This window comes from Poeciliopsis prolifica, unplaced genomic scaffold, assembly GCF_027474105.1.
Source record: "Poeciliopsis prolifica strain line A6 unplaced genomic scaffold, Auburn_PproV2 SCAFFOLD004, whole genome shotgun sequence".
Lineage (NCBI taxonomy): Eukaryota > Metazoa > Chordata > Actinopteri > Cyprinodontiformes > Poeciliidae > Poeciliopsis > Poeciliopsis prolifica.
The window spans coordinates 1,171,853-1,186,439 of NW_026562379.1; positions in this window are offsets into that span (position 1 = coordinate 1,171,853).

Genomic DNA, 14,587 nt, shown 5'->3' on the forward strand with positions numbered 1-14,587 from the left:
AATTCTAAAGACAAGAATTGGATTCAAAACGTAACATCACTCTTTTATTTCCTTCTCTAATTGCAGATAATTTGTTTTACCCCATCAACAGCATTTGTGGTAATTGAATCCAAACATTTGATTAAAATTGTTTAGAAAATGTAGAGAAAATTCAAATTGGCAGGCTTCATGTTTAACAAGTCATGGTCAAATATAAGTTATACATTTTAAATCAGGGTCTTTCCTGAAGCTCAATGCTATTTGGCTTTATCTTTTCTAAAGTCATTTTAACTGTTTGGATTTTTCATACTGTTGGAACTCCCATCTCAGGATGATGATGTAGAGCTGACTTGACTTTAGGCTGTGAAACAAATTTTAGACTCAGTAGAGAAACTAAAGTAAGGTGTCAAGTTGGGCCCTCCACCCCTTTTTAAAAATTATGAACCATGCTGGAAACCCAGTTCAGTGCCGGACCAACCAATTAAAATATGTCTAGCAAGAAGGATGTCAGAACCTTGTTAATGGCAAAAATAATTTGGTGCTCTTATGCAATAAAAAAGAGACATTTATTAATATTTTATGAGTGAATGTTTGATTAAATATAATTTAAGGAAAATCCACTATGAATTCAAACTCGTGTCACAAAATGTATGCTTTTAAAAATTACTTTACCTCAGGAAATGGTTAAAAAGTATATTGCAGTGGACAAATGAATGACCATCATGTTAACGACACATGTTGATCAGTCACTGAAGTGTCACACATTGCAATAGTTTTTATAATAAACTTTTGTTCTGGTTCTTTATCAGTTACTTTTTTCTTATTTTTTGAATTTATTGATGCTGTAGATAACATGTAACTGAAAAAAAAAGCTATAGAGAAATGTGATCTTTGTGATACTGACGTTCAAAGGACAGTCACCTTGCAAGTGACGACACTATCAGGGTCCATGCGGATATATCTGCAGCCTATTTCAGCCTTTGCAAACAGCTGAAATCCTGCGCTACACAGCATAAAGGACCACCAAGAGCTTTTACTCACTTGGGTTATAGTGACTGCTAAAAGACAAAAAACGAAATGTGGAAGTTTAACTCCCTTCCACTTGCTGCTTTCCTGCTTACAGGTAGGTAATATTTTTGGTATTAATTTGGGGTGAAAAAAAAAATTGTTTTCAAATTATTTTTTTTAGCCTTTGTTAAATAATATTTTGCAATTTTGTTGAATAGTTGTTGATTGTTTTATTTGGCAGGTCTAGTTCTTAGGTTAAAAGCTGATCTATGATTTATCATTTTCAATTGTCTCTTTCTAAAAATGACAATATAAAGTCACTAAGAAACTATCACACTGTAACTTTGTAAACATCTGGAACAGGAAAAAATGTCAACAGATCCATGTTATAATTTATGAATTAATGTAGATATTGACTTTCATCTAATTTACAATGTAATGTGTAACAACAAAATGCAATGCAATCACAAAACCACCTAGTGTTAGCACTACAATTAATAGATAGATCACCAGACATTTAATAATCAGCTAATCAGTCACACATCATCTAGTATCTGTCACCAGTTCATTATTTCAGCCACGCTAGGATTTAAATGATTTAATATGTCGTCTAGCCCCTTGAATGTAAACCAATAAAATGTCAAATATTAACAAATATGTAATTTTAAGGAAATCATTACATTCATATTTCACAGTGTTTTCTGTCTTATAGAAAATCACTTTATCCACAGAAGCAATGATTTTTTTAATTTATATCTCCAATGCATGGAGGTTGTAGGAACCATTAAATTCATGTGCTAAGTGATTAAAAATGAATAAAGTGCAAGTGATTGCCACTGGGAATTTCTATGATTAAATGTAGTAAATCAACGCTGAAGATATTCCCCCTCTGCTACCCATTTTTGCATATAGCTGATATATTTTGATAACATATTTCATAGTATGTCTTTGCCTGCTTCAGCTCTTTCATTTATTTGTGTTTCATTTTTATTTGATACTACTATTACTACTACAAGTAGTAAAAAAAAAAAAAACATCCTTTGAGGATAAAATTTGATTGACATGTTTTGTTATTTTTTAGTAGTTGGGGGAGAGCGAGAAGATTTCCAAAGTTACCTCCCAGAACAAACAAAAGGCACTGCTGTCACAAAGTATATGCCGTTGGAAAAAACAATCGCAATTGTTCGTGGCACAGAAGCAGTACCTTCACAGACGACACACCGAGGCACCGAGGAGGAGCCGACTGCCGAGTTTCCAAAAGCGAACGTGTTTGACACAAAACTAAAGCCAACTAATGAGGGGATGCCAACCACATCGTTAGCTGCTACTTTACAAAGCATGGGGAATATTCTCTCCAGTAATGTGCAAAACTCTCTAAAATCATCAACAGCCTTCCGTTCAGAATCAAAACTCCCACTGAAATCTGATCATGCAAAGATTGCTTCGTCTTCCACACAAGCTGCATTGGTGTTGACTGATACCTTTGAGCCACATGTCCATTTGTCTGCGAAGGCAGTCAAAGCCCCTCCTTGGTTTTCTGTGCCGCATGCAATCGGGATTCACAGAAATGCCAACTCTGTTATTCCCACATCTGCTGATACAGGACTTTTACCTCCGATCCAATCTGCATCTCCTCCTCATGTAATTGATAACCTGACGGAGCCGTTTAATGGCAGTGATGATTTACGACCTCAAGAGAAGAGCATAACAAACCTGGGAGAAAATGTGTCTCTGTCTAGTACAATGCAATTCATCCTCCAGGCTGATCCAACTAAAGATTCAATGAAAGGAAATGATGCCACAGACTTGTGTTTGACCTGTCTGAAAGAAAGAAAAGCAATGTCCAGTGAGAAATTTGCAGTGAGCCCTACTGCGTCACCTCATTTTTCTTTAGGTTCTCTTAGTTTAACTTCATTAAACAGTTCCCATTCTTCTTCAACTGGGGAAAGCAAAGAGGCCAAAGAGAGCAACAATTTCAAGAATGCAATAAATTACAACCACACATCTCTTCCTTTTACCCAGAATAAGACTGAGAGAAAAACTGTGTCTTTTTTCTCTCATGTTGCTGCTGAACTGTCATCTGAAAAACACAAATTCACAACGCTACCACCACGTCGTACCTATCCCAGCAAAATGTTTGTCACAGCAAGTCCTAAGTTAATATCCATAGCACAAAGTCCCTCATCAAAGCCTTCTTACACCGGTGAGAAACCAGTGAATCATGGACACCAAGAAATATTTAACAAAAATGTCTCCATGTGGGAGCCTCAGTCAAATCCATTGCCTTTCACTCAGAGGAAGGAAAAGGCTCCCCACAGTCTCTCAACAAGCTTGAAAAATCAGGACATCAGCACTGGGCCAGTGAGCAATGCGCCTTTCATTGCTCCCCTCAGCAGTTTTAACAGTCCTTTCCCAAAAGGTCGTGCTCATGCCACTGCTTCACATCCAACAAGAATGAACTCGATTGAAGCTCTTGCTGCAGTAACACCCTTCACCTTTCGCAGGCTAACTGTTTCCACAGTCAAAAATCTCAAGTCTTGTTTTCTGACGGGAAAAGATGGGGCTTTCATCTCTGTGTCAAACAGCCAAACAAAACCTAAACCTTCATTTCAGACCAAACAGTCGATATTGACTCTGTCACCAAAGGATTTAACAATTAGGTTTGCATCTGTCACTCATAAACAGTCCCCTGCTAATCTCCAAACAACAGTGAGTACGACATCTATGACCAGAGTACAAACGTCAACTTTTGCTACAAGGAAAGTTAGACTCAAGGTCTTTGACTTTGACATCTCCCAGTCAGCATTAACGGGACTAAAAAGTATGTCTTTCAATAAGAAACAGAAAGAAGCTCAATCAAAAATCACTGAGGGGAGGGATTCTGAAGGCAACAGGCCTGATAGTAAATTAATAGACTTACACAACATTCAAAACCTGACACTTGGAGATAAGCAAGAAAGCATTTTGAATGTAGTTACTGAAACAGAGGACAAAGACACTCTTCCGTCCAACAGCAATCATGGCGGAGAAATTACAAAAATGTTTCTCAAAGAGGATGGCATCCTGGAAAACAAAAGGCAGGAATTATTAAGATTAGATGATCCTGAAATTGAAAAACGAGCAGCACAGATAAACCAAAGCCCATACAGAGAGGCTGGAGAATTGAAAGAGTTCATCACCAATACAAGCAGAGAAGAGCATGTACTTCTGAGACATGACAAAAATACACAACATGGTGAAGTCAAGGATGAGAGAGACGCCAAAAGAGAAGGTGTGACTAAAATAAATACGCAGAATTCAACCCTGGATACTGCTGGAAAGCAGAGACAGTTTTTGGAGGAAAAAGGAGCAAAGGCTGCAAGTGGGGAGGACAGAAAATTTAACAAGGATATTGGGAAGGAGGATGTGACAAATGTTCCCCCTGAACCGGCACCAAATTGGAAAGAACTTAACGGAGACAAAGAGCGCATTGTTGAAAAGCTGTCTTCTTGTCATGGTTTGATTAAAGAGTTGGACGGCTCTGAGCACAAGGGTATTCATCTGGTTGAAAATGCTTCACAAATAAGAGACCTAACAAATAAGTCATTTTCTTTTGAGGTGACAAGCAATCGCCAGCTGCCACACCCATCTGTAAGATCCCAGGCACCAGATCGAACAGAGAAGGACCTTCCAAAAGAAGACAGTATGTTACCCCTGAAGGAAAAAAGTTCTCATAAACTTGAGGTTACATTTCCTGCGGCCACGGTGTCAAAAATGTCTGGATTTATTTCTATGTTTACGCCACTTATTCCTCCAAGCAGGAGGGCTGCCACCACAGCTAAACAGCCTTCACTCACAACCCGATTTCAGAGAGCCAAGTCCCACTTCACCGTGAGCAGTTCTCTCAATGTATCAATTATTCAGAGCAACACAGATCATAAGCATAAATTGAACTCTTCTGTTCTGAGGGCCGAACCAGTTTTACATACAGCAAATGAGCAGTGGCATGCAGAATATGCTAAGCCATCCATACACCAGCAGAGGTATGATGATTCATCTACAAAGACACCCACAGTCACAGTCTTGTCATTTAAACCCCGCATCTCTGTGGGCCCATTTCAGCCTCACCGAGGGCAGTCTGCTACTCAGAGGAGTCACTCCTCCTCCTCATGCCCTAACATAACTCCAGGCCAGACACGTCTCTCCAGGGTGTCAGAGCAGGCATCACATCCAGACACTTTACATACTACCGCTGTGGAAAACAAGCAAAGATGTCCAGAGGCACGGACATCGTCAGTGATCCCTGCGACAGGAATCAATCGTTTTTCTCCTGAAAGCGTGTCACCGATGATGAAACTGAGGACGTTAAGTGGTGACAGGTTGACTGTAACCTACAGATTGCAGAAGCTAAGTAGATCACAGCTGGCCCACTTTGTCCCTGGATCCAAAAGCAGAGAGTCCTTGTTAACGGCTGCTGGTGAGACAAGTCAAAGGGAAAAGAAAGGGGATGCTATGTTCACGATGACATCCGTTGTTAAACATTCAAATGGAGTCACAGGTGATCAACATACGACTGTCAGGAGTAAACATGTTGCTAATGACACTGATGAATTCAACTCCACTTCCCTTCAGACTAAAAATGAGATTAAACAGAATGACCTTTCTGCTGCTGGTGGCAAAGATGAAGCAAACAATATAATTATGACTGCAAAGCATCATCGCTTTGAGTTAGAAAAAGCCATGCCTTACACTGTAACGGCTACAAAAGGGAAATTTGGCCACGACACACATTATGCCGACACAGCTGATCGAGTTGGCACTGCCACGATTTTCCAAACAGATAATCTTCCCGAAAGGCCTAAAATACAATCTGATGATGAACCTGACTCATTGTTTGATACTGAGCTTCGCCTGGCAAAGACGAATGTAAGGCACAACAGGAAGCCTCTGTCACAGCAGAGTGAGAGTAACAATTCAGACCTGATTACAAATAGGAATTCAAGCACTGACCGTGCAATCCACAAAGTAACACACCAGACTTTCGACCAAGCAAGACACATTATTTCTCAATTTCAGATAAACGCAAATAAAACCGCTGACTTTGTCTCTCTGACAGAGACTCCCGCTGAGTTCAGAGGTTTTAAATCTCTGCTGGCCACGAGTGGAACTCTGCCAGACAGTAAGAAGTTCACTCAGAAGGCAGCTGAGTCCAGATCTCAGCCCTACGCTCATACCAATCCTTTGACTCAGAGAGAGCTTCCCATAACTCACACTTTTGACAAGCTCTCCCCCGCTGTTTTGAGAATAAAAACAATGGAAACACGTAGTGTGCAGGAGCAGCCAGAGGAGGAGATTCTTGTACGAGCTGCCGAACAAGGCCAGCATGCCCTGCTTTCTATGACTGCATTATCACATGTTATTAATGTAGCAGAGTCTGTCTTTTCAGAGGCGGCCCACAGAGCCAAAGACTCATATGTCCAGACACCTGCAGCTTCTGAACAAATGAGCTATTTATCACTTAAAGGGATTAAATCAGTTCCTCTGAATATTTATGCAGAGAACTCACAAGATTGGGTAGATAAACACAAGAACCACACGTTGCCTAAAAAAACTTCAATAAGCCAAGCCATCTTTGGACATGTGACAGATTTTGTACCTCTTGCAGAGATTCCACCCACAGAGTTTGTTAATAAAATCAGTTGTAGCAGAACTGGGTGTACAAAGGCTGATGAAACTATTGAGGCAGTTGCGATTGATCCTACAAAGGGAATGTTCAAAACTCGACTCCCAGAAAAGAATAATTTCCTGGCCCAAAATGCTAATAAAACAAAGTCCAGAAGCAACTCAAGCTTTCATCGCTCGCTACCTGGAAAATCTGCTCCCCAGGCTGTCAAGCTCAAAGTGTTGCATTTATCAGTCACCAGTAAACGGGAACAGGACTACACCAGTGATGACACGGTGTCAACAAAGGCCAAAAGTACATCAGATGAAACTGTTCATTTGGAAAGAAAAGACGCACCTCAGTGGACTCGGTTTGCAACGACAACAACACAAAGACGCTTTCAGAACACCTCTGGAGTTGTTGCAACACAGGGCACACTGTCTGAGTCTGGAGCAGCTGCTGTGGAAACCACAATAAAGTCCACTGAGAAGACGCTGCCTGTTGAAGGAAACACCAAAACACAATTAGACAGAAGAGCAGGCAGAGCCAGGATGCTGGCAGAACAAAATGTCAGTAGGTCACCGCGTGCCCATGCTAAGGACGAGACGGCAAGCCCGGAGTCTGGGAGCAGGCTGTTAGTGTCAGAGCCGCAGACTAAATCAGAGCTCCCAAGGCTGAACCAAAGGAGAAGGATATCACCTCATCAGTATGTCTCTGGGTAATGTTATTATGTCTTCTATCATTTCTATTATTAACCTGGTAACAGATTAAAGGAAGGTAGAGGGGAATTTTCTATTAAGTATGCCAGATACTAATAATACAGCCTACTGATTCACTGGCTTTCATTTACAGGTGCATCTTTAGAAATTACAATATTTAGTAATTTTAAAAAAGGCTTATACAAAAGGAGTTTTGATGCACTGTACAGCAGATGCACAACTATGAACAGCAATCATATGATCTTTGGAGCAGTTTTAGGCCTTTTTGCATTTTTGGCCAATACCACATTATTGAAATTACAATCATTATGTCCCCTAAGCTTGTCAGCAGAGGGAATCATGAAGTGATTTAAAATTTGCGGTTAGACAGCTGTGGACCATCGTCAGCAGATGGCACGATGTCTCATCACTGAATGAGGAAACTTCACAGCAACTTTTCTTCAGCTCCATTATTCCTCCATAGTCTGAGACTTTACTTTCCAAATCCAATGCAGCATTCACTTTTACTTGAAATGAGGGCTGCTCGGATGATTTTGTGGTTGTCTTTTATTCAGAAGAAACTTTGGGACAGTTGGAGTCCATGTTGCAGCTAGCTCTGTAGCTAGCAGAGCTAGTGTCAATCTACAGATTGAGAAACTCTCCAAACTAGTTAATTTTTGTAAAATAATAGTTTTAAGACTGAGGTTATTGTGTTGCCTCTTTATCTTTTTATGTCATGAGTTTACCTACTACTAAACGTTCAATGAATGTCCCTGGATACAAAGGTCAGTAAGATATGGGCTTGTTTTGTGTTCTCCATACCTGTGGAGGGAGTCGTTGAGTCAGAACTGTCAAGCAATTCCTGCATTAAAAAAACATTCTGGATTCTCTTTAACTGTAAGCCAAAATTAAGAGAAATAAGTTGTTTACATATTTACAATTTTTAAATTGAGATTTGAACTATTCACTTAAGCATATTTTTTTAGGAACTTAATATATTTTTTCTCATTGAACCTTCACTTTAAAATACCAAATTTGGCTATTGTATTTTTTTTTTTAACTTTCTGATGATTTTTATCAAACTGCTGCTAAATTCGACTGGTGGAAAATTCTGTTGTTATTGTGTGAAATATCTCTGAATACAGACACAAGTCCATCACAGATGTTTTCATTTCCTCTGTGAGCACAGGAAAGTAAAAAAAAAATAAAATAAAATAAAACAGCTCTCTGGATCCTCCGTAGGTTTACCTTGAGGGGTTTAAATATTTGAACTTTTGAAATGGATTTTGGTCGGCCTGCACTGAAAGCTTGGTGAACATTTGGAACAGAGCTGAGCTGTTGACTATTCTATAAATTACTATCATAAATCATTTTAACCACCGAATGCAACAAAGTGACAAAGCAAATGCATTTATCTTAGATGTTCCAACTCCTCTCTCAACCGTACAGTGGCTAATTGATACAACCAACTATAAATAATTTAAAAATAAAATCTCTTAACAGGGAATTACAAATTAAATCCTGATGCAAAACGGCGTAGGTAATCTTATGTGGATTCTGCATTTAGTTTTTCATGATTTCAACATCAATTGTTTACGTTTGTTTATTAAGCAGCAACTCCTTTTTTTGTCTGAAACAAACACAATCCTAGTGACAATGCGTTATCCATCTTTTATTTATTCTCCGCTCACTTATTCTTTTATCTTCTGGTACATCTCTCAAGGGCAAACGCAAGAATGCAGTCAATAAGACAGGTCATTTCTGTGTTGAAATAACTGGCACGCCACAGGAAACTCTGCTGGAGCTTCACAACAAACATTATATAAGAGGGTAGAAACCGTGCTGTGAAATTCTGTACATCAAAGTATTTCAGCATCTGCCATGTACTAGACTAGAGCATCTCAAAACATTTGAACACTGCATAAAAGTGTAATATCTCAGAAATCAAAACAGTCATTTTTGTTGGGATTCATTGGACATTATGACCTTTTGTTCTTATTTCTCATGAGAAGTTGTTGTCTGTCTGGTCATTGTTTGATTATGATGATGAAGAAAAAACAATGATGTTGCCTTTTGGGTTAAAGTACCAGAGTCTGTTGTTCGTGTGGAAGGCCGCCTGCAGGCTGTTGGTCGAGTTTCTTTCCGCAAAGAGGCTTTTTGGTGGTTTCAGCAGCAACAAGGACACAAAATTATAAATCCATACACTTCAAGATTACCATTAGTCCTATGTGTCTATGGTGATGGATTGCATAATGCTTTAACGGTAAAGTCAAATTTGGCAAGCTGTAACTATAAAAAAGGTGAGAATAAATAAAATTGTCTATAAGCGTTCACATAAATATAATTTAAAATAGACAAGAAATCCCATTACGAATTGCAAACAATAACGAAATATTGATCCACTACTAGTGTGACAGAAATTTCAGATGACATCTGTGGCAGTGGAAACTACACCGCAGAAATGAGCCTGAAGATGGGAACAAGTGTGGAGCCTGGTGATGTGGTGGCAGCCCGAGGGAACCTCAGAGTGATTATCAATCTGAAGACAAGCAACAGTCAGATAAACCTTGGCGTCGCCGCCTGTTGCCTGTCACCAACTCGTCAGCTGGACTTTGACAACTCCACCTGCTGCTTTTCTTTCAGGTAAAACTGGAACGAGTCAAAAATGGCTGATGAAAAGATTTTGTGTTGAGTTTTTCCGGGAGCTGAAAAGCTCATTGAAAGTACAGTTAAACTGCAACAGTTTAGGCAAAAATTGTGCATATATATGAAGTAGATATAGCTGGTTTGACCTTAGAAGAGATATTTCATAATATCAACAACATATTTTAATAGCTGAATATTTTTAGTAAACATGAGCAGCTTGATGTTCTCTCATGCCAGCATAGAAAAAGAGAGAAATTTATTGCTATCCTGGAGACTCAGACACATCGCTGTTTAAATGCACAAACTAGTATGTCAAAGCGCCAATAAACAAAGTGTTGATACTTGTTTAACCAAGAAAACAACAGCCTTACAAAATATTCTGTCTTAGAAAGTAATTTTGATCTTTCATTTTAAGTATTGATTACATACTGATTAAGCCACATAATCAGTGCTTAAGAAAAACCCTTAAGTTATCCTTAAGGGCTACTCTTAACCCCTCAGTTGGAATGTAAGAAGTCCAACTCAAGTATAAGATTCAATAACGTTTTCCAGTATTACTATTAGTATCCTTTCTAAATGTGATTATACCAATGTCAAAGCGTTATAACTCTTAACGCTGACCTCTGCCTGACATGATTTGTTTTCTATTAAGCTTTCACCTCTCACCAATATCAAATATTGATCATTTTTTTGCACTCTGTTGCCGCCTTTATGTCTACTAATCAGTGCGGCTTTGGCTTCTGGAGACGGCAGGGCCTTGAGTTTGATTTCAAGAAGAACGTCTCAACCAAGTTCATAAAATCCATTTGTGCTTGTCTCTCAGGCCAGGAGCGGAGCCGCCGGGGATCACGCTGCTGCCCAGCGCCTTGTCAACCAGTGCCAGCTTTACCATCAGTCTCTTCCAAATGATTAATTACTCAGTGGTGTACCTACACTGTGATCTCAGTGTCTGCCTGAGGAACCACTCTGACTGTGAAAGGGTGAGATTGCAGTGGGTTCACAGAGCACTGCGGTGCAATGAATGTAGGGGAATGAAAGAATGAGCTGAGAGTGATTTAAATGTGACGGGCTAAAGTGTGACACTATGGAGCGTGGAGAATGACAGATGAGGAATGAACTAGCTTTGGGGAATAAATAAGAAAGGGAGAAAGGAGGGGAGACAAAGGTGGGTTGATATGTGCTACAATATGCAAAGTTGAATTGCTTTTAGTAAATCAAAAATGAAATGAAATATGTAGTTAGAAAAAATAAAAAAAATGTTGTCATAGCTATTCTCTGGAAGCTGATTTTCAAAACGTTTAGCAGAGTCTAATGTTAACGTTCTGTCTGACAGCTAAGTTTAAAACATGACATTAGGATGAAAGAGAGCTTTGCAAAGTAACAGAAACACTTTTTTTTGATGAGTAGCAAAGGATGCGGATGCTTTGATAGCAACTTCTATAACTCGGTGTTGTTGCAGTGACTCGTCTGATTTAATAGAAAGCTGTGAATCATCTGACAAGCACGTCTTTTAGGCTAAATGTAAAGCCGGGTGAAAAACTCTGGAGACTCATTCAGAGGTCTATTTTTAAAGAGCACTTCTAAAGATCTCAGAACAGCCAAGTCTTGAATACTGCTATTGGTCTCAATGTGAATTTGATGGTTAGTTATTTACTTTTCTGGTTTGAATAGCTGTTTAAATCACTTTCACTCGTTTACACATTTAGACATTTTCAAAAACACACATTTCCAGATACATTAAATCTGAATACATGCAAAAATAGTGTTTGTTTTTTCTTTGGTTTGCACACAAATAAGTCTGCATATGGATGTCTGAACATCCATGCAAGTCAAAGTCCTCCTGTAAGGCCATTTTTCTATCCACTTGGTCGTGTACATAGCTGAGTTTCTTACCCATGTGGGCTGGACTTTGCCATTTATCTCCAAACTTGTGTGGGTTATTTATCAACACGGATCTCAAGAGGTAGTTTTGAGGGGACGGAATCCTTTCAGGGATCCTCCGGGTCTCATTTTACTTTTTTTGCAGGTGATCTGGCTCCATTAGTGTCTTCAAGCATGATGTTAGCTGAGTTGCAGTCTAGTGTGAAGCAGCAAACATTAGTTAGCTCCTCTTCTCAAGAGGGGAAAAAAAGGTGGACTGCTCCCTCTGGGTTGGGGATTAGTCGCTTCCTCAAGTAGAGCAGTGCCAAGTTTCCTCTTGTGTCATTCAGTGAAAGATGGAGCACAAAATGTGCAGATAGATGAAATGCTCTGAGCATGTTTAATGATTTGGGATACCCCAGAATTACTTGTAAAGAGTAGAGAGAGCGGTGTGTTTCTGTCGTAACCCTATTTTCCTTGAAGTCCCCCTGAGATAAATAAACAGGAAACAGATTGATAGAGATAACATGGACAATTTTATACGCATGAATAAGCCTTTCGTCTACTGGGACATTTAGCCATGTACTGTTGTAAGAACTGAAATGTGAGCACAGCTGTGTGAAGATGAACTTGATAAAGCAAAGATAAAAAAAAGCAGACTTTCTTATTTTGGTTCTGAAATCATAAGATCAAAAACCTTTTTGTGGAAAACAAGTACACAAAATACTTGATTTTTGCCTTTCGTACGACAGAGTATTGTGCAGATAGTAGAAATCATAAGAGTACAAATGAGTATGTAATTTAAACCAAAAAAAGGTCATTCCTGAAGCAGACTCTGTTCGCATGCTGGATTCAGACCTATGATCCTACTCTCAAAATCTTGCAAAAAAAATTCAAGATTTTATTCTTTTCATAAAGTCCCAAAGTCTTACCTCATCTCAAAAGAGTCAGGGACACATTTCTAAATTGAACAATACATTTTTAGAAATCATACAGAGAGAAACTGGCATATCAAAGTAAAACATTCAAGGTTTGTTTTCTTTCAATCTTGTTGTTTAGTTTTTGTTCTAGTTCTATCATTTTTCTGTGTGAGTGGATCACTTGAATTTCTCAGACACAAACCTTCACACTGTACTTTTTATATATGTCACTTTGAAGTGAAGCCATTTACTTGTTGCATTGACAGTGTCACGCCAAGAGCAGTCAGTTTTAAATTTGTGAATTTTTTTTTCATCCTATCTGATACAGCGGTTTATGTTCACACCCTAAAACAAATTTTATGAAAAACTTTTTTATTAACCCTTGTGTTGTCTTGCATGTCAAAAGTGACCCAGAAGCATGTTTAGCTGTAGAATAAATACCTTAAACTACTAAATCTTTTTCCAACGTGAAATTTTATAAATTTTTCTAAATTGACCCTGTCTTTAGAAAAAGTGATACTTTGTTTTTGTTTGTTTCTTTGGGCTGTTCACCACTAGGGTACAAGGATTGTCTTTTGGGTCATTTCTGACCCGTAAATTATAGAACCATTTAAACAACTCTATTTTCCATGCTGTCTATCAAATAAAAGCTTCAACAAAAACCCTGCTGAAATGTTTTAAAATATACACTGATAAATATTTAGATAAATTGTTACTGCGTTTCTTTTGTGAGACAACCATCCTCCATCATGGGTTCCAGCTACTCCATCATATCTCCTACTCTTACACACGTTTTTTTTATTCTTTCTGCAGCAATGCCGTCAGCAGCGGAGTATGTTTCCTTCTGAAGGTGCAGACACTGTCATGGCCAATCTTCGAAATCGCATATCCTTTGGGCCGGTGTTGAAACAAGCAAAAAATTCAACCTTCCCCACGGAGATAGGTAATTATTAGCTGAGTGCAAAAAAAACAAACAAACAACAACAACAAAAAAAGACAATCAATCTGAGATAACACAGCATGGACTAGAGATGCTCCAGGACAGGAAATGAGAGATGACTGTGCCATTTCTCAACAGAGTGTGAAGAATGGAGCCATATTGTTGAGTGGCTCTGTGTGTCGAAATATATACTGTGTATTTGGCCCTTTATGAGCTCACCAAGAAATACTTTTTGCTTATTTTTCTGTGGGATTTTTCAGAGCCGTCACAACTGGATCTGGTTTTGGTCTTTGTCAGCCTGGTGGTTGGCTTCTCCCTCATCTCTTTGTTGCTGCTGCTGGTGTGGCTAGCCTACCATCGGAGGGCCATCTGGCTGCTCCACTCTGCAGCTCCGTCGCGAGCCTGCTGCGGCTGCGTACGCCCGGGAGGCGACTTGATCTCACCGTGACCAAGGAGGAACCGCCGCCAATTATGCTGATCAAGTCCCCACCAAAATAGCTGCAAACAATTACATTAGTCAACAGACAGAGGGGCAGTCAATCATATTAGGTGCAGAGCAGAAGCGGCCGGTCTCACCGCCCGGCGTAGGACAGAATGCACAATGAGGTGCAATCCAATTCACACCTCCTCGCACAGGTGACACAGCTGTTGCAGTCAAATTTCACACTTAACCATGAAAAGTCTATTATCATCTGCTGAAAATAAACACCAGCCCTAAATAGAAAAGCTGCTCTGATCCCTTCTCTCACTGGGTGGAAATCAACAGGCCTGCCTGTAACACTTGAATGAGTGGATAACTGAGAAATAATAGTTTGATACGATGTATGCATTTGTGGGTTAAAGTTGTTATTGAGTTTCTTTGACAAATCATTATGGGAAAATGCCACTTTAAGCT